At 35.3% G+C, this 27432-nt stretch overlaps 1 long non-coding RNA gene across 5 annotated transcripts in view; it reads right to left on the bottom strand.

Annotated features, from left to right (window-relative positions):
- The window catches only part of LOC123386161, a 1074166-nt gene that overhangs the window by 242252 nt on the left and 804482 nt on the right, over positions 1-27432 (bottom strand). For all 5 annotated transcript variants that reach the window (XR_006599871.1, XR_006599870.1, XR_006599869.1 and 2 more), the window contains one exon: positions 13303-13403. This is a non-coding gene — a long non-coding RNA (uncharacterized LOC123386161). The remainder of the gene's footprint in view (positions 1-13302; positions 13404-27432) is intronic.

Genomic DNA, 27432 nt, shown 5'->3' with positions numbered 1-27432 from the left:
GTCAGCAATACAGAACTGACTGGGTATCATAGCCTTGACTTAGGCAGCCTAACGCATAATCCCCAGGGGCCCCACACCATCTGTGCAGCCAACTACCTCCAGGCAGCTCAAGTGCTTACCTGGGGACAAGCCCAGATACTGCCAGCCAATCAGCAACACCCAGAGTCTTCCTTCTCCTAATATGGAACAGGGACAGTTCAAAGTCTTTCCTCCTTTACACCTCATTCTCCAGAGCCTTTTAACTCTCTTTTACTTTAGGTGGCACAGCACAGTGGTAAAATTTCCCATTCATCATTCAGTGGTGAGCCTCTCAGGTTTTTTCTATCACAAAAGCATACCAGTATTTTCTGTAAATCCAGAAATGTTTGATAGAATTAATAGAGGTGTCAAGGAGAGAAAAACTTGACAGGAAAGATTTTAAGATAAAATATCAAATTCGTTTTGAAGGACGTTTATGTTCTACGTTTTATCCTGTTAAAAAGGTAGAACAAGGGAAGAGATTCTATGAAACACAGAACTAAGCTAAGCAACAGGAATGTGAGATAGCATTGAGCTAAAGTATTAGACTGATGATAATTATATGAACAAATATAAAAATATGATTTATTGACCTGCAAAGACGCTGGGTAAAAAATTAAGTAAGACTTGATAGCAATGCTTAAAATTAACATCCCGAGATGATTTTTGACGATTTGATGTAATTACTTTTTAAAACACTACATCTATGGGAATTTATACTGTTAAAGTACATCTTAAAAATAATGTGTTAGAGTTGATATAGGAATGGAGGCACTGTGGATAAGGGCTGATATTGTGGGTCCTCAGCGCCATAATTTGCTCTTCCAATATAAAATATAATATTGTCAAAATGCTTATGACTCAGGGAAATATTAAGCTATATCTACAACAAATGGCCACCATGGAAGGGAAAGGGGAGCTTAATCTCTGCAATTTAAACATGTAGCCATTTTGACACACTCAGATGAACTAAACTCATTTTATATTCAGATATTTGCAATCATGCAATGCAATTTTCATGACTGCAAAACATTAGTTATAGATCAACAACTCAGTTTGGAAATCCTGACCCTATGTCTTAAAACTAAAAAGATGACCCAATGTTAAAGTATATGGAAGACAAGTATTTGGGCAATTATCAATCGATCAGTCAATCATTCTGCAGAGAATAGCTAATTGTCCCCTGCCATCTATGAAAACTATTTAAATCCCAAGGAATTAGGTATGATTCCATCAACCATGTCATGTTTCAGCCCTGCTCCTCTCTTCATAACATGACAATCAGCAGTATGTTAAATATCCTTCTCTCTCAATGTCTTTTGGATTTAGGCTCCCAAACTACCTAGGCAGTATAAAATCTTTAACCATTTCTCACCACTTTATCTATCTAAAAACAAACAATGACCAAACACACAAAATGAAACCAAACACACCCACCGATTTCTGGGCACCATCGTGGTTGGTCGCTCAGAATCTGGCATGGGAAGTGAGCACTTCTTTTATAGTACAGTTATTATAATTATTTTTTATGTCTCTTCTGTCCGAAATGTACAGTTGCCTAGGGTACACTGCTGCCTTAATTCAGCCCTATATTCCTATGGCCTGGCACCTAGCAGGGGCTCAAAAAGTGTTGCTGAATGAAAGAATGATGTTTCTTATTTTTATGTAGGTTTAGCTTATATGCAAAAGGCCATCCTCAGTCCATCTAGAAGGCCACAACAATAAAAGAATGATGAAGCCATCTGCCTCATCCTTGCCGTTGGAAATTTCCCTGACAAAACCACCATTTCTGGGAAATAATACAATGATGATAGAAGAGAAACAGGCAATCTGAACTGTATACCAAAAGGAAGGGTAAGGTCTTTAATAAATTACCTCTCATGTGAAAGATGGTTAGGGGTGGAATTAAGTGTGTTTCCTATAGCCTGGCAGCGGATGTTTAAGCCAACGCAGAGTTATATATTTTATATACTGAGAGCCAGTCGTGGCCCCTGGGAACCATCAACTACTGAATTAAATTTAATCACCTATGTTCATTTATTATGGATCCCCAAAAGGCTTTTCTCCATGGTTCTGGGCAGCTGTGTTGGTTTCCCTTCAGCTTTTTCCTAACTTTTTAACCTTGTGGCTATTTTTCTTCTCTCCAGTTTTATTCATTTCTGCTTAAATGTAACATTTTTTTCCTAAGAAAGTAATCACAAGCATTTCAAAACGGAAAAATACAGGTACTAGGGAGACAGATTCTAATTCAATGTCTTACTTTTTAAAGTGAATTCATATTAAAAAAAATACCTGGTATCTATCACCACAAAATCTCTGGGCTCAAATAAACACCATTCATTGTTTAAAATGCAATTTGCTAAAAAAAAATGAGTAATAATGGCTGGAGAATTTGGGAGTGTTTAGATACCTTCAGACAGTAGCTGAACTACAGCCATTTAACTGTAGGTCATGATTTTTCATTAACCTCTTAATATCCAGCACATTCACCGTTGCCTTGATCCTTCCCCTTATACAAGAAAGTCACTGTTTATTGTTCTCTTAAAGATTTCAATAAGTGAACTAAATTGTTTTCAAGTTGTTCAAATCATTGTCCTTTATTTTCTTTGAGCTTAGTCTAGTTTGATGTTTTTCATCAATTTACCCCTCCAAAGCAATTCTCCTGCCACACGCAGAGGTAAAAGGCTTTTGTTCTGGGTCTTAAATATAAATATTGATCACAATAATTTACTCTTTCATTCAATAAAAGCCGGGAGTCTTACTGCAATGCTTGATACATAGTAAGCAAGGCTCAGTTCTTGACCTTCAAAAGCGTAAATTAGGTTGTGGCAAAACGTGTCGCGATTAATATATAATCACCACATGACCAAAGATGGGAGTTACTCCAATTGCCAGGGGCATTTGGGCAAGATAGCCAACTCCGAGAAAGCTGTATAGTTTGGCTATAAACAATAGTTGATTGCATTCCACTAAAGAGAAAAATGAGTTTGTATATCAGTGTTGCGTTGTCAGTATGTGGGAAGGGTAAAGTTTGGGGAGAGCACAGGGTCATGGTTTGTTTTGTTCTGTTTTTTTTTTTATGTGTATGACGAAACAGTCTGAATTTGATAAATATATGGCAATGTGAAAATATATTGTATGTTTAAGAAATCTTCGGTAGTCTCATACTATTGAAAGTGAAGGGCCATTTTTCTTTTTCTTCAAGAAATACCCAAGAGGTACCACACATATAGCTTTAATTGCTATTGCTTTGTAATATAACTTGAAATCTGGAATTGTGATACCTCCAGTTTGGTTTTCTGTTTTCAAGACTACTTTGGCTATCTGAGGTCTTTCATGGTTCCACACAAATTTTAGGACAGTTTGTCCTAATTCTGTGAAAAATGTTGTTGATATTTTGATAGGGATTGTATTTAATCTATGGACTGTTTTGGGGAGTATAGAAACAGGTGATGGGGACTAAAGAGTACACTTATCATAATTAAAAATAAAATAAAATAATAAAAATAATAACCAAGATGCAAGAAAGGGATGCCATAAAAATTTAAATTATGAAGACTGCATGCTCCAATTTTAAAGTAACTTGAGGCACCTAGAAAGTGCTATATCAGGTCTGTTTCAGAAAATATATCTGGTTAAGAAGATGGAGAGAGAAAGCACTTAGAAGTTTGCCTCAATGAATACAGTAACAGTAGGAGAAATATATATATTCCACTTGAATCGCTACAAAATTTATTTTTAATTTAACAGCAGCTCAAGAGGATCAATATTACAAGTGAGTTAAATCTACACTTACGGAACAATGTGCAGCCTTAAATGCATATACATTTAGAAAAAGTAGCATGCTTTTATGCTTAGGCTCAAAACAAGGCAAAATACTTGAAGCATCACTTGGGACATCAGTAAACCATGATTCCAAATTTTGGAACTGATAAAGTAATGCACCTCCTAGAAATTATCTATAAGTATATAATCCAAAATGCATATTTAGTAAAAGAAACACCAAAAATTTGTATATATAATGATTCAACTATCACATATTTCTATACTCAACAAGTTTTTAATACATACAGGAAATTTGGGGAGTCACTACATAAAAATATTACTTTTATTGCCTTTGGAAGGTGAGGTGTATGGGTACTTATTAAATTCTTCTAGGTTTTTCAATAGTTATGCAATTACAAACACCATGGAAGGGAAGGAAGGAAGAAGGAAGGAAAGAGGGGAGGGCAGCAGGTAGTGAGGGAGTAAGAGAAGGAAAGAAAGATTAGCTTTAATTAGCTTTATTTATTTATTTTTTAAAGAAGAAGGCAATTAAAAGGTGAATAATCTTATGATTTCCCTAACTGGAGATTTGGGTAGGAAAAATAAACTGCATGAGAAAGCCACACAAGTGGTAGGAGGTCAGTAACACTTGTTGAATGTAGAAACTTGACCTTTGGTGAATATTTGGAGCAGTTTACAAGACCTTGGACTGTGAGTATGAATTATTGGTCTGCTCTTTTTGTGTGACGCAATTTATCTTTGTGTCACTCTTGCCAATTGACTGCTTCTATTTCTATGTAAAGGAGCTTAATGATAAAAAAAAATGAATTCTTTGAGCAGGTCTCCCCTAAGATCCACGTACTTGCATGCATGTAGATCATACATTCTGCCCTACAGATCCTGGTACTGTCATCTGCCATGTTTGACCTTTCCTGTTTGTGATGCTGTGAAACAGAAAGATCCCAGGAAATGCAAACTGGAAACAAGGAAATTTAAACATATATCCAAGGAAAGACATAATTCTGTTTAACAGTTCTGCTCACTAATTCTCAATGTTAAATCTTAGTAGAGAGAACTGGGGTTCACGTGATACTACTGAATTCACCAACAACAGAAAAAGAAAGGGTCTATTCATCCCACCATTCCAATTAATTCAATTTATTATTTTTTATCGTTATCAATGCATTTTTTATTGTTTGTTATCCCCCAAAGGATGAAATTCAATATGTAAAATATGTGTTTTCTTAAGAGATGACTCAGCTTCTAATGCCAAATTCAATGAACTCAGCCGATGAATTCACATCCCATTATTATAAAAGGGGAAAAATAAACGATGCCCCAAATTTCAACTATTTTTCTCAGAAGCTTCAAGCCGGAAATTAAGGGTAAGTTATTGGAGTGCTTAGGAACCAAATTGATATTTGGAAAATAGAACTCAAATAATGATTTTTCCATCCAGTTTATTTATTCTGAATCTAATAGCCATTAATACACTTTAAACTCCAGGGAACTGAAGGAACCAATGTGGAGTTACTTTATTATCTCATCTGTAGGGACTATATGACTTTGGAAAAAACTCTGATTACGAAAGAAAAGTGGCTTTACCCCTTCATTGCCCACTACATAATGTATTTATTTTGGAGAACATTTCCACCTCCTCTAATACAAAAATACTGCAAACAACACAGATCTCTGGAAATTACATGAAATATTCACTTTCAATGTCTTTGACTTTTCTCCAGAAAGAAAAATCATCATCCAAGCCATTACTAACAAAACCTTCGGATAACTAGAGGCTTTGATAAGAGGAGATGATGGAGTTATTTAAGTGATTAACAACACTAATATTTATATGTTGTAGGCTAATTCACGGTCTAATGCAAGAGTGGACTACAATGAGTTTGGCCTGCAAGTTTGTGTAGAGATCACAGCTTGCTTTAAAAACAGAACTCTGTAAGTAAGTCTATTTCAAAGAAAAGAACCTATTGATGAATCCCTTCTATTTGACACTTGGAACATTTGTCTCATTGTTGCCTTCTCAGAAAGGGTATACAAGATGCATTATGTTTCTACTCAGGAGCTATTGTCTTGCTTTGCTCTCAAAGAGGGCACTAATATAATCAAAAGGTATACTAAAATAGGGTCAGGCTTGTAGAGTATACATTTGAATTGGTCATCATGACATTAAAAATGCTCCAAATAGGTAATATTACTACAATTGGTGGGTTATTCTAAACAATTGTTTGATACTAGTCCAAGGATGCTTACATTGTTAAAGGAATTAATACAAAAATACAGCTGTTTTCTTGATAAGAAATGTATGTGTATGTATTTGTATAAAGAAATGTTTATAAGTGGGGCACCTGGGTGGCTCAGTCAGTTAAGCGTCCGACTTCCGCTCAGGTCATGATCTCACGGCTTGTGGATTTGATCCCTGCTTCAGGCTCTATGCTGACAGCTCAGAGCCTGGAGCCTGCTTCAGATTATGTCTCCATCTCTCTCTCTGCCCCTCCCTTGCTCATGCACTGTCTCTCTTTCTCTCTCTCAAATATAAACATTTAAAAAAAATTAAAGAAAAAGAAATATTTATAAGATATTTTGTTTCATTATACTTACATTTTGCAGAAGACAAAATAGTTTTCTAATTGTTTCTCCAAAGACATTTAAATGGAAATGTGTAATAAATAGAGGGAAAGCCAAGAAAATAGTACTATTTTTTAAAAGTAAAAATATTGGGGCAGCTGGGTGGCTCAGTCGGTTAAGCATCTATCTGACTCTTGATTTTGGCTCAGGTCATGATCTCACGGTTCCTTAGTTCAAAACCTGCATCAGGCTCTACACTGACAGAGTGAAGCCTGCTTGAGATTTTCTCTCTTCGACTCTTTCTGCCCCTCCCCATCTCACATTCACACACACACTCTCTCTCTGAAAATAAATAAATAAACATGAAAAATATAGACCTCTAAAATATATATTGGGCAAAATCAGCTGGGGTGTATAATAACAACGTTAATAAACATAATGGTAATAATGATAGTAATGATATCTAACACACGTGAGTGCTACCTGCCAGGCACCAGGATAAACACTTCCACTGAAATATTTTATTAAATCTCCCAAATAATTCTATAAAATAGATATCACTACACAATTTTACATGTCAGGAAAATTGGTAACAGCCAATAAGTAAGTAAATGGCAGAATGAGCCAGAATGAGTGTACTGTTTTTCTCACAATGGTATCTACAAGCTATAACTAGAAGAGTTTCTTCGGCCATATTTAATCTGGCTCTGTCCACGGGGCAAATACAAAACTCAGGAAAGTGTTCTTCCTTTGGGTACTTTCATATACTCCTTGTTAGATATGATCATTGTGTATCGAGTTTGGGGTATTTTATCACTTTATTGTATTAAGATATAATGCATAAAGTACACAACCATCTCCTGTACAACTTGATTCATTTGTACAAAACGTACCCATGCAAACAAACTCAAATAACTTCCACACAGGTTAAGATGTAGAACATTATCAGCAGCCCAACAACCCGCCTCACTCCCCTTCAGAGTCATTACCCACCCACAGGAAAATAACCACTATTGTGACTTTTATCACTGTAGATTATTTTTCCTCTTTTATAGCAATATATATTGACATCAGTATGTACTCTTTTGTGAGTGATTTCCGTCACTTATAATCATATATGTGTGATTCATCTAGGTTTTTGCCAATACCAGTAGTTTGTTGTTTTCATTAATGCGTAGGGTTTCACTGCCTACAAATACCACGGTTTATTCATCCCATCTGTTGATGAGGAACATTCAAACATTTTAGCCCAATTTAAGCTACTATGAACAAAGCTACTGTATGCATTCCTTTCCATTTCTTCTGATGCACAAATATGGACAGATCTATTGACACATACACACACACACACACACACACACACACACACACACACACACTATAAGACAGCATCACTATTCATATGCATGTACAGAATGTTAGGATACATGTGTTGTTTTAGGAGACTCTGCACTGGGCAAGGTGTTTGTAATGATATTTCCATTAGTATAATTTGCATTTGCTCAACACATACTCAGCATGTGGTACTGTCTTTTCTTTCTTTTTTTATGTTCAACCATTATGGTGAGTAAAGGTAATATCTCATTGTGATTTTAATTTAATGAAGAATGATTTTTTCAAACTCTACACATGTTTATTATGATCATTTAGATATATTCTTTTGTGAATTGTTCCTTTTTTGTTATGTTTTTTTCCACGAAACTGTTTGTCCTTTACTTATTGCTTTGCTAGGACTTATTTATGTATTCCAGATATAAGTCATTTGTCAGATATATGTATTGAAAACATCCTTTCCTGCTTTGCATTTTCTTTCTCTTCATGGTGTCTTTTGATCAAATGGAATTCTGAATTCTAATGACATCCATTTTTTAACTAGTGTTCTGTTTAAGGAAAATGTACCTACGCCAAGTTATGAGAATATTCTCCTAACCTACCGTCTGAAAGCTTTATGGTTTTCACTATTAAATGTTAAGTGAATACCTATTCCTAACATACCTAAATATCTGCATAAAAGATCATTTTGTCCTATTTTGGGTCATAAGCCCCTTAAGACTTTGATGAAAACTATAAAACCTTACCCTAATCTTTAGGAAAAGTATGGGAGGAGGTTTTACCAGTCACCTTTACTATGATGACAAATTTATCTCCTGGACTTAGTCCCCTGACTCCGTTATATGTCTGTAAATGTAGGAAGCCTAGAATCCAAAAATGTGTTAAAATAGCAAACTAAGAAAGACAGAAGTTGGATCATTCAATGGGGAGAGGAAATAAGTTTTCGAAAAGAAAGGTGGTGGCCTTAAATCTAAAAAAAAGCAAGTTCTGTCAAGCCATCCCACAGAATCAGCAATGGTTTCTTGCAGTAGACAAAAGCTTCGATAAAAGAAAAACAAAGTGGGGCACCTGGGTGGCTCAGCTGGTTAAGTGGCTGACTCTTGGTTTCGACTCAGGTCATGATCTCACAGCTCATAAGTTCAAGCCCCGAGACAGACTCTGTACTGACAGAAGGGAGTCTGCTTGGGATTCTCTCTCTTTCCCTCTCTCTCTGCCCCTATCCCACTTGTTCTCTCTCTCTATTTCTATCTCTCTCTCTTTCTCTCAAAAATAAATAAACATTAAAAAAAAGAGAAAGAGGGGGCACCTGGGTGACCCAGTCATTTAAGTCCCCGACTTCGGCTCAGGTCATGACCTCATGGTTCATGAGTTTGAGCCCTGTGCTGTCAGCACAGAGCCTGGAGACTTTTTTGGATTCTGTGTCTCCCTCTCTCTCTCTGCTGTTCTTCCCTTGCTCGCACTCTGTCTCTCTCTCTCTCTCTCTCTCTCTCTCTCAAAAATAAATAAACATTAAAAAAGTTTTTTGAAGAGAGAAAGAAAGCATTTGCTTATGACCTTGGCAAGATACACAAGAACTTTAGTAGGTTACAGCAGTACACAAAACCCCAGATACACTGGAACCATTGTTGGGAAACGTGGAACATGCCGCTGGATATGGCATGAATGTAAGCAATGAAAACTTTTAAGAACCATTTAAGGGGCTTACAAATTGAAGTGCTATATAAAGAATCAAAACCAATGAAAAGTAACAGAGAAGACTAGAATATTTGAATGAATATTGCAGCATAAATGGGGAATTTTTAAGCAACTTCAAGGGAACACTGTTAATTTTAGAAAAAAGATAGTGTTATAAGGGATGTTTGAATGAAATATTAAGTACAATATTTACCTAAATTAAAACTTCTTGCTGGCACAATCACCAGCAAGAAGTGATTGTGAATAATTGTGAATAATTGTTATAATTATTTCTCAATATATCATGACTTTAGGGGACTGCTTACTTATATCTGTCCATGCTCTCCTTGGGGGAATAAAACCAAAGAAAGTGTAGAAAAAAGTAAAAGGGAAATGTAGAAGAGAGTTAAAGTATTTGAGATGGTGAATGTTTACCTTACTCCTACCACTCCACACCATGCACGCACTGTCAGACGTAGCAGGTGAGGTTCAATCACTGTGGCATTCATGTATTCCCTCCACATTAATTCCACTAGAATTAAGTTACCAGGTAGAATCCTTCAAAACCAGATAATTAGAGGACACAGAATACAAAAGCAACAATATCTTCCTGACAACACAGGAGATACTTCTGAGTGACTAAACTTATACAGACTCCAGAAGATATTAAAGTAATTATGCAAGAAAATTGTGGGGATTTCAGGATATATATTCATAGGAATGAGATCTGTAATGATGTGGAAAAGATGAACTCACAGGTTAGTCAATTAACTCACCAGTAGGATAGTGTAGCACAAGGAATATGAGCTCAAGAGACAAACGGGTCTGTTTGGATAATAGCTTACTCAATGATTAGTCTCTCAGGTCTAGTTTTCTCATATGTAAAATCACTCTAAAAAATGCCTACACTGCAGAGCTATTTTGTGAACTATGAATATGTAAAATGCCTTAAGAGTAGACAATGGATAAAAGCTTATCATTAAGACTGATCCCATCCTTCTCTTTTCATGGGAGTCTTTTGCAGTTAGTTATTAAATGGGGAGAACCTTGAAATCCCTTTCTAAATTGAGAACTCTGGGAAAAACAAATAAGGGATGCCTGAGTGCCTCAATTGGTTGAGCTGAGCGTATGACTCTTGGTTTCAGCTCAGGTCATGATCTCACAGTTCTCAAGTTTGAGTCCCACATCAGGCTCTGTGCTGACAGCACGGAGCCTGCTTGGGATTCTCTATCTCTGCTCCTCCCCCACTCCCAAACACATAAATACTTTAAAAAAGAAATAAAATAGGACAGACAGTATGCTATCGAATTCTAGAAAAGAAAAGCTGGCAGCTTTCAAGTCAGGCTTGTGCCTTCTACCTCCCTGCCATGTGGGCTATGGGTGCTACAAGAACTTTTTATCCAAGTGCTGGTTTTCTGACAAGTAGCAGGAGCTTTATTTTTGTTGCTTAGTTGACTGTGAAGAATCACCATCTGTACAAATTGTAATTCTGATACTCCAGAGCCACACTGGAATTGTTCAACTAATTTCCATAAATTTACTCCGGTGGTCACAATTGTTCATCCTTATCAGTCAGATCCAGACCTCAATGAGACTATTGTGCAGCTGCAGGTGAAATCCTTTCTCGGCCTTCTACACCAATTCCCAGTGACCCTCAATCTCAAACCTCCATAGAGAATGTTCTGTTTGAGGTACTTATAGGCACATGGGCCTCATGAATAATCACCAACAAGAAAGACATTTATTTCAGTGTGAATTCCATCATTAACAATGCTATAAATAATGACAAGCCAGAGGAAACATTTTTAATTGGAAGCACATGGGCAAGGACTTTAGGTTTCCTTCTATTTCATTAGGGTGATTTTTGTTTCCACAGACATTTATTATTGTACCTGACATCTGATGGCTTTATGGGTGACTTTATTGGAGGTTTTACAGAAGACTTAAACGGGCACAGATTAGCAAAGAAACAAGTGACAATGCCAAGCAGGGAAGAGATCATCGCTGCTTAAGCAAGGAACGGAGAGGAAAGGGAAGCTGTCTGACTTTCACTTGGTCTTTCCACATGGAGACAATGTGAGGGATGGGGGGGATGAGGGAAATAGCACAGGGCAGAGTGCATGAAAACAGCCCATAGAAGTTATACCTTGGCACCTGGAAGGTACATGTGAACATCACACAGCAATGTAGTGACGAATAGGCCACATTTGCCGAGCACTGAATGGTGTGATGCTAAAGCAGAAAAACAAAAGGTACCACAGCCAAAATACTCGCATGACTCCACGGAAGGGTTGCCAGTTAGCATGGAGTCAGGACTGATTTTCTAGCAACCCTGCTCTCAATAATTTGGATTTAGATTCATCAGTGCACAGACTTTTGAACCGTAAGTAAATATATGTGTAAGAAGTTCTCATTGTATAAATATAGAGTTAGCCAGTAAACATTTCAGTGTAGTTTCAATGAGATAAATGACACAATAGTCCTGCATATACCCCAATTTGTCTTTCATATGCATGCAATGTTTTATTTCCCTCTTTCAAGACTAAGAGATGCCCTGAGGTCCACCCCATTCATAAATCATATATAAACTTATTTGGCAGTAGGCTCATGGTATATACAAAGCAATGAAATTGTTTCAAAAATCAAAAATCAGAAAAGATAGTAATAAAAGCTAGCTTTTACTGAGTATAGACTCCCATGCATATTATTCATAGTAATATGTTTTTGTGTATATATGCATGCACATATATATGTGTGTATATATATTATATATATAATATATATATATTTCAGGATATATATTCAGTATAATATTCAGTATAAACATATGCAGGAATTGTTACCATCCACATTTTACTAATGAGTGAATAGGCTAAAAGCCATAAATGTCACTGATTTCTATGACCAGAAATAGAAACTGGGAGAGAAACCGAACCCCAAATTATTTGACCTCAAAACCCATGATCTTTTCAACTACTTCAAACTCGGTAAATGTCTGTAACCATGCTAGATATTCAGGGGATTGTGGAAGCAAAATAAAACATGTCTCACCATAATGATCTAAGATACCTATTTTCTAATAGATGATTTTGCATCCTGTTTGATTAAGAAAGCTCTCGGTTGCCAGAAAAATCTGTCTATAAAGACGCTAACAAAAATCATAAGAGAAAACAATTTGTAGACCTAATAATGCCTTTCAGGTGCATTATGTAGTTGCTTCATATTTTATTTCAAATAAAGAACTAAAATCAGTATCCAACTACCACAAACCATGTGCAATCTGCATTTTACTTCAAAACAAAGATTTATACAAAGCTAAGTAATAAGTGACATCTTGGGGGCGTACCTTCAGAGTTTATAAAACTATCAATTTTATTTTTTTGAAGAACAGAGGGTAAGGCTTCATAATTATGCAAAAGATAAATCATCTTGCTATGCAATTAATTCAAAATTACAATGGCAATAAAGGTACAGTTAAATTCGTATTGATATATGAAATTGTAAAGAAGGTTAATACATTTAATTGGCATTTAATAAGAGAGCTCCAGCAAGTTAATTGGATATCAATTTACATAGTTCATAAATGTCACTTCTTTTAATAATTGAGCTCATTTCCTCAAGATAATGCTCATATAGTTTATTATGGATTATTAACATATATACATTTTTCTGTATAAAATGTGTTGGAGTCTTCCACATACACCTTATCAAACAAACATCGCTTTCTTATTTACTCATGCTTCTGTCATGGGCAGAAATGTAATGCATCAGCAGTCACCATCACAACTGAAATCCTCCTAGTTGGCCATTTACTATTGTTTTCTAAAGTCTGCAGAATGCATCTAGGTAAAATGCAAACTCCGCTCTTCATACCAAGTTCTTTAAAAAGAACTTGAATTTATTTCTTTCTCGTAAGCATCATCAACTTACCTCCATATATAAGATTTTTCTTCTTGCTCTCTCTTGGAGTCTTTTCTTGGAAAATTTTGTCCCCGCAATAACTGCTCTTTAGTTCCATGGCCTTGGAGATGCTGGGTAAAGATTTAAAAAAAAATAAAGCTGACTCACAAATGGGATCTCCTTCAGTTCATAAGTAAGCAGAGAAGGAAAAAGTTAAAATATTCTAAAAATCCATGATTTCATCAGTAACAATCTAATAAAGAAAGGAAAATATTATGTCACAAACTTGGAAAACCAGGACCGTATCTATTGGTCCAGCCAGACTAGCTAGATGAGGAGTCAAAAACAATTGCTAAAACTGTGTCAGAACACGTAGTTAATCTGAACTCAGCAACTCAAATTAAGAACAAGATGAAAAATAAATGAGCTGGCAACTCTTCAAACCTTGCCTGGAACAAACATAACCAAAGGAACAGAAACAAATTCTGCAAAGGAGCTCCCTGCAATACCAGAATTGGATTAGACATTGGTGACAATTTGCATTCAATGAAATATATATAAAAAGAAAAATTATGCATGAAAAAGTATAATGATAAAAAAAGAAAGTAGAGCTTAGGGAATGTATTGAGTAAAAACATAAATCTAATAAACACACTGGGAAAAAAAAAACAAAGAACAAAACAGACATGGAGAGAAATCTAATTAATGGCATGAAAGAAAAGCTTGAGACAATCGCTGTAAAGGGATAAAGAAAAAAAGAATAAAGTAATTAGGAAGAAGATGATAAATATAAATGCCATATAAAACAATGTAACCTATACTTCACTTGTACCCTGAAATTGAGGACTCAATATACTTGTTATGGACTGAATGTTTGTGTCCCCCTAAAATTCATATTTAAGCCCTAAACCTCAATGTGATGGTATCTGGAGATGGGGTCTTTGGGACCTGATTAAGTTTAGATGAGGCCATAAGGTTGGAGCCTCTGTGATGGGATTAGTGCCCTTATGAAAAGCTTGCTTGCCCTTTCATTCTACCATGTGAGGCACAGTGAGAAGGCATCTGTCTGCAAGCCAAGAAGAAAACCCCTATTAGAAACTGCAGCCTGCTGGTCCTTGGTCTTGGGTTTTCTAGTCACCAGACCTATGAGAAAATAAGTTTCTAACAGGTTTAAGCCACCCAGCCTGTGGTATTTTATTATGGCAAATCTAGCCAACCAATACAATATTAAGAGATAAGTTATTCAGAAATAGAATACAGAAATAGTGTTACGACATTAAGTAATTGAGTCTATATGGTGAAAGCATAGGTTATACATATGATAACAAAAAATAATTCAAAACAGTCAATATCAAAACATCCCATAGCTGTTTAACTTCAGAAGTAAATATATTAAAAAAAAGAGCAGGTAGGAACCAAGGAAGAGAAAACAGACTTTGAATCTAAAAAGGAGTGCCAGGGGCGCCTGGGTGATACAGTCGGTTAAGCGTCCGCCAGGTCGTGATCTCGCGGTTCGTGAGTTCGAGACTCGCGTAGGGCTCTGGGCTGATGGCTCGGAGCCTGGAGCCTGTTTCCGATTCTGTGCCTCCCTCTCTCTCTCTGCCCCTCCCCCGTTCATGCTCTGTCTCTCTCTGTCCCAAAAATAAATAAACGTTGAAAAAAAATTTTTTTAAAAGGAGTGTCATACTCTAGGACATTACTTGGACATTGAGTTAAACCCTGGTTAACGTTGAAATTCACAGAGGAAGCATGTATTGTTCAGGCCTCCTGTTGGAAAATCAAGTCACCCATAAGGAAAAAAATTAGACTACCTTCAAACATTGTTCTGTGGTCAGAACACAGTGGTTCAATGCCTCCAAAGACTGGTGAGGGGGAAATGGTATTATCCACAAATATACCCAGCCAGGTTCCCTTTAAAAGAGAAAAGCAATAGGGGTGCCTTGGTGGCTCAGTCGGTTAAGCATAAGACTTTGGCTCTGGTCATGATCTCAGGGTTCATGAGTTTAAGCCCCACATCAGGTTGTCAGCACAGAACCTGCTTCAGATCCTCTGTCCCCTTCTCTCTCTGCTCCCCCACCCTGCTCTCTCTCTCTCTCTTAAAAATAAATAAACATTACAAAAAACTCAAAAGAGAAAGGCAATAACCAGACATTTCAGATAATAAAAGTGAGGATTTACTCCATTGGGGTCATATGAACAGGGAAGGGAAGGGAAGGGAAGGGAAGGGAAGGGAAGGGAAGGGAAGGGAAGGAAAGCCAAATGAAGATGAAATCAAGTTAAAAAGAGATGAACTGAAATAAATAATTGAAAAATGATGCACAATGGTAAACCTCAAATTAATTAAATACAAAAATTAAGATTAAACAGCTAAGAAAATGTGGTTAAAGAATAAATATAAATATTAAAATCTCTGACAAAACAAAAAATAGTATCTGTATTAAAAATGGGTAGGTAGAAAGGAAATGAGGTGGGAGTAAGTATAAAAAAAGCAAATTAAAAGATCTTTATGTCAGGGCATTTATTAATACTGTATAATGAATATTCAATTAAAATGAAAATACTCCTAAGTTTTTAATAATCTTTCAAATCTTTTAATCTTTTTTTTTTCTGGAAGGATCTTTCAACAACTATATTGTGTCATGAAACCCTAATCTTGCAGTTTGGTAACTTCTTCCATTTTGATTTAGCTTCTTTTTTCTTTGGTTAAATTCAAATTAACTTAGTAAAGTATATGGTACTGTAACAATAATAGGTAAAATCTGATCCAATTCTTATAATTATTTTTGTGTCCACATATCCTTCCTGCTACCCATCCTTCTTTTTGTATTGTGGCATCAATGAATGTCGAAAATTACGAAATTTAAATTTTAATACAGGTTATTTTAGAGTAGTAGGATTCTAAATAATCTCTTGATTCTTTCCTTGTACCTTTTTGCATTTATCAGAGTGTGGTAATAAACATATATTGCTTATATACATTATTATAAAATAAATATATAAATCAAGTAATACATTTATCCTGATGCTACCACTAACTTCAGTGACATTTTAATAGGTGTCATTTAACTATATGCAGATAGTATAACATACATGTGAGAAATTTAAATAGAAAATTCTGAGTTTTAGGAACTTTACCTGCATCCATTTTATTTCTCAGAATCTACTCATTACAAATCTCATCTGCTGGCCTACTAAACGTTTTTTGATGTGCATCTAGAAGCACTTTTTTTGTTTGGCCTAACACTGATTTTAGTAGCTAAGTGCCACAATAGTGAGGAAGGAGGGACACTAATACAATCTTCACAGTATATAAATGTGTGTACATCTGATTAATGTACAGACTGATCAAGGAACTTTTCACTCTATCTATTGGGGTCCAGTTTTGTGGTCCTGAGCTTCTGGTATAGATAGGACTTTCTTAATGATTCTGATGAGATGATTCCCTAGGATTTTTGTACATCTGAAAATAACAAGTTCTTTTTTTTTTTCAGTTAGATTTTAGTGACTATATGCTATTCAAAATCTTATGATAGTCCCATACCCAGAATTTCCCAGAAAGCATAATCTTAGTTCATATTCATGAAGCTTCTCTGTTAATATCTGTGATGTACATTTAGTTATGCCAGCATCTTTGGAAATATACATAAATACATAAAGGGCTAAATTAAATCTGGCAGGTGTCAGGGATGACAGCATAATTTTATGCCAAAAATTTTGAATTTATTTTATAACAGAGGGCCACTTGAAACAACATTAACATCTCAGTGTTTCTTCTGTGACCGACTGAACCTTCCCTTCTTCACCAAACACATTATCTCTCTAGGACACAAACTTCATCTAGATTTTCCAAACTCTATACCATTGTTTATGGTTACAACCCATCTCATCTATTAGAACCCTCTCCATTTTTACTGAGGCTCAAATGCTAGCTCGTCCTAAGAAAGCCTCCTCTCATCTCTCTTTGGGATTAGTTCTTCCACCTTCAGGGTCCCCAAAGCAATTTTTTCCCTCAGCTTCTGTCCTAATACTGCACATAACTGTCTTTTCTGTAAAATGTAAGTTCCTTAAGAGAAAGCACCAAATCGGATTACTACATTATCTATAAATCTCATCCAGTTATTTTTCAGTGTAAATGCTCAATCAACATTTTTTAGGTACCATATGGTATATATTAATTTAGGGTTAACTGTATCTAACAGAAAAGTAGATATTTAAAGCATAACCAAATACAGTATATTTTCAAAATTCTAAGAATCATCTATTGTAATTACACAAGTTACAGTGCATGACCTTCTATAATTCATGTTTTCCTGTCCACAACAGCTAATGAGCTAAGAATCTCACTTAGGCACTGCTCTGCTTTACTTTTTGCAATTCTTTTATGTGACTGAAAATTTCACTTCTTTAAAAGCAGTCTGCAATTTGGCTTTTTTTTATTAATCCTCTTATTAGCTCTATGGCCAGAAAAATACAGTTAGTAGGCCACACTATAGCACTATTGCTTAACTGATTATAAGATGGACATCAAGGGATTTAAAGGCCACCATTCATTCTGGAAATGTCTCCTTAGTCTGCAGTATACCTACTATTTGACCAACGCAGCTGCAACATATCTTTTTTAATGGTATAATTTGTAACTCCTGTGACAGAGGAAGAGCATTTCCTGTACTTAGGAAAAGAGTTCACTGCCACTAAATTAGATTTTTTTGAGCAACCCAAAAAGAAATGATCCTAGACAGCATCCCTGGATCATTGATTCAACGGTGATCAACTTATAGGGAATTGGCCTGTATAAGACACAACAGATACGTGATACACTGATTTACTGAGTTTTCATTTGTTGAGAGAACCAAAGACAATGAAATCTGCCACAGCCATTTGTTAATTTTTGCCATTTTACCAACCAGTGAATTTTCTATAATCAAAGGTAGAAGTTATCTGCTTTGGGTCCAAATCTAGCTCCAAAATAATGTTTAAAAATTTTTTTAATGAATTTATTTCCAACATTTTAAACTCAGGGGATTATACACAGAAACCCATTTTTTCTTGCTTTTCCTGAGAAATAAGACTATTTTGAGACATGGGTGTCAGTTTCCTGTACGTCAAAAATTTCAGAGTTGGATAACAAGAACCCTACCTTCAGAATGCCTTATACTCACCATGCCTTCTTGCTGAGGCCAAAATTCACTTACATTGAAGATGCTACTTTTCATTTAAAGTAAATAGACTGTTTTTCTACAGTTTGAAAATTTACAGCAAAACTGAGCATATAGTACAGATAATACAGTTCCCAAATACCTCCCGTATGTACATAATTTCTTTTTTTTTATTTTTTTTTTTAAATTTTTTTTTCAACGTTTATTTATTTTTGGGACAGAGAGAGACAGAGCATGAACGGGGGAGGGGCAGAGAGAGAGGGAGACACAGAATCGGAAACAGGCTCCAGGCTCTGAGCCATCAGCCCAGAGCCCGACGTGGGGCTCGAACTCACGGACCGCGAGATCGTGACCTGGCTGAAGTCGGACGCTTAACCGACTGTGCCACCCAGGCGCCCCGATAATTTCTATTATTAACATCTTGCATTGATGTGGCGCATTTGTAACAACTGATGAATCAATATTAAGACATTATTATTAACTAAAGCCTATAGCTTAAGTTCAGGTTCATTGTTTGTGTTGTGCAGTTCTACCTTTGGGTTTTGACAAATGCATAATGTCCTATATCCATCATTATAGTAACACACAGAAAAATTTCACTACTATAAGAATCCCTTCTGCTTCACCTATTCATCTTTCTTCCCCTCTTCTAAATCTGTAGCAACCACTGATTTATTTTATTTATTTTTTTACTCTCACTGGACTGTGGCCTTTTCCAAAATCCCATATATTTGGAATCATAAACAGTATGTAGCCTTTTCAGATTGGCTTCTTGCATTTTCGAATATGCTCTTAAGGTGTTTTCATATATTTTCCTGGCTTGATAGCTAGTTTATTCTTATTGTGGAAAAATAGTCCATCATATGGATGTACCACTTTTTAGCAATTATGAATAAATATAATATGAATATTTGCATACAAATTTTTGTGTGGACATAACATTTCAAATTAACTGGGTAAATACCAAGGAGTTCAATTGGTGGATTGTATGTTAAGACTATGTTCAGCTTTTTAAGACACTGCTAAACTTTCTTCCAAAATGGTGGCACTATTTTGAAGCTTAGCAAAAACACTCATTGATTATCTCATAGATTCTGTAAGTCAGGAGTCTGGCGTGTCTTAACTGGCTTCTTGCTCAGGGCTTTACAGGGTTGAAATCAATATATTGGCCTGGCTAGCATCTCCTAGGAGGCTCAATGTTCTCATGAAGCTCACTCTGGTTGTTGTCAGTATTTAATTCCTTGCAGTTGTAGGACCAAGGTTCCATTTTTCTTGTTTGCTGTTGGTCGGGGATCACTCTCAGCTTCCAGACACTGCCTACAGCTCCTTACCACATGACCTCCTCTATAGATCCTCTCACCATGCCACCAGGAGAATTTCTCTCAATGTTCAAATCTCTGACTTTGAGAAGAGCCCAGCCTTTTTGAAAGGCTCATTTGTTTAGTTCTGGCCCACCTAGAATAGCTCAGTTTTGACTGACCCATAATCAATTGAATTGGGACCATAATTATATAAGCAAAATCCCTTCATTTTATATGTAACATAGGCTAATTATGGATGTGAAATTCATCATATTCACAGTCCTATCCTCACTCAAGGGGAAAGGATTACATAGAAGCAGGGGGGGAATTCTGTGAACCAGCTCAGAATTCTGCCTAACCCAGAGAACAGTGAGTAGTATGAAACTGAATAACATTCATACAGATATTTTCATATGTGAATAAAGGCTTCACATATTTGGCCTGTTATATACTAGTTAATGTCACCTTAATGAACCTGGAGACATTTAAAGGAAGTTAATTCCTGACCTCCTAATTCTGTCATATTGGCCTAATCACTATGTGTACTTTTCACAGAGAAAGAAAACAAATTGCTTTTACCTGAAACATCAGTTACATTTTTCTTACAAGCCTTTATCATTTATTGCATAAACAGTAACACAAATTGCTCGCCATGACCTGACCCCTCCATCTACTCTTCTCATTTAAAGATAATAGCATTACATATTTTGATGATTGACAGAATAATTTCTCTCTGTATATGTCCTTCTACCAGTATGTGTTAGAACTTTATTAAACCAAGCAGAGTTTTCATATAATCCTAGATTTTTTAATGCCCTGTTGGATGTACACAAAGAATGAAAAATGCCCTTTTGCCTGATGGACCAAATATCCTCCCCCAAACAGGTAGGTTCTCTCTTCCCTTCTGACCCATTTCCTATCCTCTGGATATCCTCATGTACCATTCATCTTGCATACTGAACCACAAAAATTTAATTGCATCTGTCTAAATTAATTAGACTCTATTGACATTTTAACACAAATAATTTCAGTACCAAATTCTATGAAAGTATATTTATTTTTCACATGACGCTCCTCCATCTTTTTCCCAAAGAAAAAAAATTACTTCTCTCAGTATCCCTTACTCTACTCCTGGTTGTGATATTTTGCATTTTTTGAGCCTGCACCTGCCTCCTTCATGGGGATCTTAAGGGGGGGCTTACATACAGTCAGCCTTTTAATCAGCCAGGAAAGGGATGCTGTCCCCATAGCTCCTCCAACTCTTGGTTGGAAGGGAGGTAAGGTGAACTCATTCATTAGAGAATGTTCCCCATGACTTCCTGTTGTTTATAATCAACTTGTTTAAAAGTAACATTTTTAGTGATTTGCAATGATTATCAATTTTGAAGTGATTACCAATCCCTAGAGAAAAACTAACTCTAATGGAGTTTTGATTTTTAGTTGTTTTTTTTTCTTCAGCGTCTCTGCTATCTTAATCTTTCATAGCAAGATGAAATCAAAGAAGCGAATCTGTTCATAAATGACATGGTGATATTTGGAGTAGAAAAACTATAGGCAAGAGCCAAGACAGAAGAAGGAAAAAAAGGGATGGGAGTTAAAAATGAAAGCCAAGGGGCGCCTGGGTGGCTCAGCTGGAAAGCTTCCAACTTCTGCACAGGTCATTATCTCCTGGTTTGTGGATTCGAGCCCAGAATCAGGCTCTGTGCAGACAGCTCAGAGCCCTGAGCCTACTTTGGATTATGTGGCTCCTTCTCTCTCTGTCCCTCCCCCACTCACACTCTCTCTTTCTCTCTCTCAAAAATAAACGTTAAAGAAAAGAAAAGAGGGGCGCCTGGGTGGCGCAGTTGGCTAAGCGTCCGACTTCAGCCAGGTCACGATCTCGCGGTCCGTGAGTTCGAGCCCCGCGTCAGGCTCTGGGCTGATGGCTCAGAGCCTGGAGCCTGTTTCCGATTCTGGGTCTCCCTCTCTCTCTGCCCCTCCCCCGTTCACGCTCTGTCTCTCTCTGTCCCAAAAATAAATAAACGTTGAAAAAAAAAATTAAAAAAAAAAAAAAGAAAAGAAAAGAAAAAAGTGAAAGCCAAGACTGACTGGATTCAGACTATTATTAAAATGTTCCCAGAAAAAGTAAAAGAAAGAAAACTGTCTAGGCAATGAGAGAGAAAGTCATGCTCAACCAAAATACCAGTCTTAACATAAGAAACTCATGTGACAAACATTAAAGAGTATACATGTCCAACATTTTTAAAGCTTTTTAATGTTTTTTATTTCAAATAAGAAAAAAAACTTTTTTTTCTAGTTTTTTAATGGCTTAGATTAGACTAACCTATTTTTAGAACAAAAATAATTTCTTTAAACTTGGCTTATTTAATGTCCCTTCCAACATTTCCAGATCTAAGTCAGATTCCTCATGCCTTTTTGACAAAGGAAATTCCTCTGCATTTGATAGGCATTCAACCTCTTCAAAGAATGCTTATTTATAAAACAATGAGTTAGTTGTTTGGGGAATTAAAAAATGAGTATGAGATAAAATGAATAAAGTTCATTTTCAAACTTGGAAAGACCACAACCAAACAAATATTAAACAATCGCAATTAAATAAAAGTACATGTGAGAATAATTTATTGATAATTATATCCTTGTTCATCTCACTAAAACATTCATTTATTAAGACTATGGTATAAAAGGGAAATTTCCAATCATTAATACATGTATTCTAAAAGTGATTTTTTTTTGAGATATTTTGTGTAAGAACATTGAAGATGTTCTCTAGCTCTTTACTCAGTGCGGTTCATGAACCAGCAGATTTGGCATCACCTGGGAGCTTGCCAGAAATGCTGAATTTCAGACCCCACCCCAGATCTACTAAATTAGAATTTCATTTTAACAAACCCCAAGATAATTAGTATGCACATTAAAGTCAATGTATAGAAAGCACAAACTAAATGATCTCAACTTTAAACTATATATAGCTTAAGCCTTGTATTATTTACTTCTTATCAATGGTACGTAGCAACTTGCCCAATAATAAATGTGTAAACAATCAAAGGAATGAATAACTGCAGATTGTTTACTGAAACAGCTTGTTAAAATGACTTATTCTATCCATTGATTTACAGTGATCCTGTATGTATCTCATGCTTACATTGCATCATTACATCTTAGCTTAGTGACATGGTTCCTTTTTATTGTGGAAAGTAGTGCTTAGAGAATTTATGGAGAATATAAATATACATAAGTATTATTTATTTTTCATTATGGCCACTTTTGGAGTCTGATTAGGAAATCTTAATTTTTTTTTCCTGTCCTGGGCATCTAGAACAAATTATGCTCATGTATTACATCATGTATAGTCCAGAGACCAATGCTAGGGCCAATTCTGTATCAAGTGCCAGTATTTAAGAGTGACTATAAATACCAAAGACAATCTTTTGCAGTTTTCTCAAATGAATAATTGAATTTAATTTCCTTTATAATAAATCATTCAATTTGAATAGTTTTATACTTCTTAAAATAGAGCAAGCATTTGACCTTTTAGCCATCACATGATTTTATATTTAGTCACTTTAATTAAGGAAATTAAATTCATTTAGGGAAAAATTTGAAGGAAAATTGTTCAACTTAATGATGTTTGAGTTTCACAATATCTAGCCTGGGGAGCATGGAGTTTCAATATCCAAAAGACACATTAGCCTATCTCTTGCCAGTTCAATGTCACCATATCTAACATATAATCCTAGTGCTTTTTCACACATTTTCTCATATAATCCAAGTGCTTTTTCACACACTTTCTTACCCCTCTTATAATAATCTTGAATAAAAAGACTGCTGGCAAGTACAATCTTTTTCGTGATTGACATCTAAAATTAGTTATGCATAACCAACACATATCTCAAATTAATCACTGATTTTAATATTAACATTCACATATAACAATAGGAATTCAGCCCCATTTTCTGCCTATAAGTTGGGGACAGCTTACACATCAACCATGTTTATTTTACTCTTCCCCATATTTGTTGTGAAAACTGATATCCTAGCTATTATCTATTGGGGCCATAGAATTTCAGAGACCAAAAATAAGTGCTTTAAAAAAAAAAGCTTTTAAAAAATGTAGGCAAATAACTCTATTTTCTATAAAGAAGTATTTATATTTATCTTATAAAAGGAAATTGAGATTTGAAGATAAAAAGTGAATTGCCTATGAGACTGAAAAAACAAAACAGATCAATATGCTGCCTCTCAAACTGTATACATAAAGACTTTATTACAAATAATTCAATGGTTGGACTTCTAACGAAGGGCTTCTCAGGTTTTCTCATCATTATTTTATTATAATGCTGACTAAAAATGACAGTGTGAGAAGTTCAGTGTGACCATTTCAGCCAAATAGTCTGGAACTAAAGAAGAGTGACTCTGACAAAAAGAACTACAGAATGGCACAGAGAGAAACACAAAAAAAAGTCTTCACAAATCAGTGATAACACTGGATGAGATTTTCAAGAACAGGAATGGAAACTAAGGCAAATAACAAACTGAGAGGCATTTATTCAAACAAATCACTGAAATGCAGTTTTAGCTCATGGCTGCTCCACGCTATCCCTTTATCCTCCTCACCAACTTCCACATGGGCACAGTAATGCTGGGACAACCAATTAACACCGAAAGGGGCACAAAACCTCCATGCCCCTGGGTGTTGGAAACCATAGCAATGCCAATGGAAAGTGAATGGAAAAGACCAATAACGCACCAATCCTGACGAGGAAAAACAAGAAACTGACAGACTAGCCTGAAATTGATCAGGAAACTCTGGGGAATGAGACAGACATAGTGTGCTTTGATACATTCACATATAACTGCAGAGCTCTAGAAGGCTGTGGACATGAGCAAAGATGCATACATTCTTGTGACAGACTGGAGTGTTATGTATACATCCCTGCTTGAATGTAAGACCATATACAAGAGCAGAGAAGATAAGAAAGAGCTCAAAAGAAAGATAAAACTGGGGAGCATTTGTATACTACTAGAACACAGAATGCATTCCCCAACCCTCAAACGGGTCCATCAGCAATACTCCGCTCCATAAACTCTAGCCATCTCAATTGCTCTAGACTCTCAGTAGGATATCCTTAACCCTAGGAATCTTGCAAGCTCTGCAGGTTTCCATTACCTCAAAGATGGCCTGGAAACCATCTTAAGTTGTAAGCTGAAGCAATCATAGTACATACCTCATTTGTTCCCTCTCTCTCAGGGTCACTGTTTTAATCTCCTCATGTCCTGTGTCTTGAAACCATTATCTCATATATTCTCTGTTTAGTTGTTATTACTGTTTTAGGTAGGACATTAAATCCAGTTGCTTGTTACTTCAATTTGGCAAGGGAAAAAAAAAGCATTTCCTACATCCTTTTGACACTTTCCCGTCACTTTTTGAGCATTTATTTATGGGTCCACAGGATCTTTCCAGACTCATCTCATATTGTCCTTTCCTAAGAAGGAGTCAGCCATTTCTCCAGGAGCCCTGGTTTCTTTTATTGGAAAATGGATATTAAGAAGACAAGATCTTGGTGTTAGCTGTGCTCACTGGTTATGAGATGACATTTCCAGTCTCGTAGCTGTGTCTTAATAAGTTATTGGATATTTGGCCTGGAGGCCTTAAAGATTTTTCCTTTCTTATTGGAGTTGAATAATTTTATTAATATATATGACTTGGGGTTAATCATTTTTGGTTAATTTTTCACAATTATTCAGATGTTCTTTCAATACATTCACTCAAGCCTTCTGTTACCTGGGGAATGATCTTGGTTTATGGATTTAAATATTTAAATGTATTGTTTATTCTTCTTCAGGGCTTTCAATTGTATACATTATTTCAATCAATTAATTATTCACCACTATATTTCTGATTTGTTTCACTTCTCACTTTAATTTTCATGGTTGTATATTTAACTTTCTTCAATGTCTCTTACTATATTTTCCATTGTAATCTATTCCACTTAGTCTATTATTGTCTTATAATTTACCTTTCATATGGAGGTGATTATGTTTTTTTTCCCAGCCAACCCTGTTTCAATCAGTTTTTTATTTTTTTTTAATTTTGAATTTGTAATTAAAAATGGTTTCTAATTTCCCTAAATACATTCTGAGTATATAAAATCAGTTTTAATATATTTAATTCAGTTTGGATGAGTGAATTTTATCAAAGGTGTATCATTCCTTATTTTATGTTTTCTTAAGCTTTTGTATTCTTACTTAGTCTCTATCTATTCATTTTGTGGATTTGAGGTTCTTTACAAGATTCCTAATTCACTAAGATTCCCTTCTATAAGTACAGGAAGTTTCCATTTGTTTAGTTTACATTATTTTGTTTGATCCTAGAAAGATAATTAAATTTACTCCATTTCTTTGTTCTGTTTATTTTTTTCAGTGCCCTCAAATTGCCACATTTATTTCTTTTGCTTTTAACCATTTAATTTCCAAGTGACACCTATTCGTAACTTTTTACCACTTAAGTTATAAATGTGAAAGACGACCACCTCAAATTGCATGTGTTTTAAGCTCTGTAAGCAATACTCTGACCTAGCTGGGAATTTTTCTTTCTTTTTTCTTTCTTTTTTCTTTCTTTCTTTCTTTCTTTCTTTCTTTCTTTCTTTCTTCTTCCTTCCTTCCTTCCTTCCTTCCTTCCTTCCTTCCTTCCTTCCTTTCTTTTTTTCCTTTTTTTTGGTATTCTCATATATAAGGTAAAAGTGATCTTTATGGAGAAGTTAAAGAGCAATTTGAGATATGCTGATAGGTCTCCTATTCTCTTTTCCCTTGCAATTTTTCTTAAATTACCCTTGTTCATGACAAAGATTGCAACAAGAGTATGAGGTATGAGAGATTGCTGGCTGGGATTTGGTATTTGTTTATTTTCAACTGCATGAAAAGTTTGGGCATTTTTTGTCTTCCAGTGTTTTGTTTTCTGTTTTGTTTTGTTTTTGTTTGTTTGTTTGTCTTCCAGTTATTTTCAAACCACATTTTTTTGGTAGTTTTATGTGTTCTCCTTGATGTTCTGGGTTTTTTTATTTGCTCTTCGAAGGATATTAGAGGACAGATTTAGGTTGCTGTCACTGTGTTAGATTCCCTGGTTTTTACTTATTTATAATACTAAATACCCAAAATTCAGATTTAATTTCTAAATATTAATTACTGGTACTTTTTTTATGGCTTCCTTCAGGGTTACAATACTTTTGTACACATCCTTAGTATTATCAAAAGTATTTTAAATACACTTTCTTATATAAGTTCTAAGTACTTAAAATAACTACTCAAGAGCTCATGATCCATAACATGTAACTAAATCTTGCTAAAACTTACCCATCTTTCAGCTGCTGTCACCTATGTTAAATGCTTGTTTATTTATCATAATAAAATTTGTTTTTTATTGTCCTACAAGTAAATATTCTAACTTTGATATTTGGCCTTCTTTACTAAAATTATAATACATACTAAAACTTGTCACACTGTATTTCTCATATTAATGTTTTTCTTTAAAAAAATATTTCATGTTTTTTCCTTCTACACTTATCTTTAGAAAGTGAGAAGTTCTAATTTCTCTTATGTTTGTATTCAAATGAAGTTAAAAATAATTCATTTTAGTGTTGGTATCTTTTTTATAGTACAAAATTTGAAAACCTTTTGAGATCTTTTAGACATTCTTTTAAAAACAG

Source organism: Felis catus, chromosome B3 (assembly GCF_018350175.1).
Source record: "Felis catus isolate Fca126 chromosome B3, F.catus_Fca126_mat1.0, whole genome shotgun sequence".
In the NCBI taxonomy this organism is placed as follows: Eukaryota; Metazoa; Chordata; class Mammalia; order Carnivora; family Felidae; genus Felis; species Felis catus.
The sequence above is the reverse complement of the archived record's forward strand: the minus strand, read 5'-3'. Positions and strand labels throughout refer to the sequence as shown.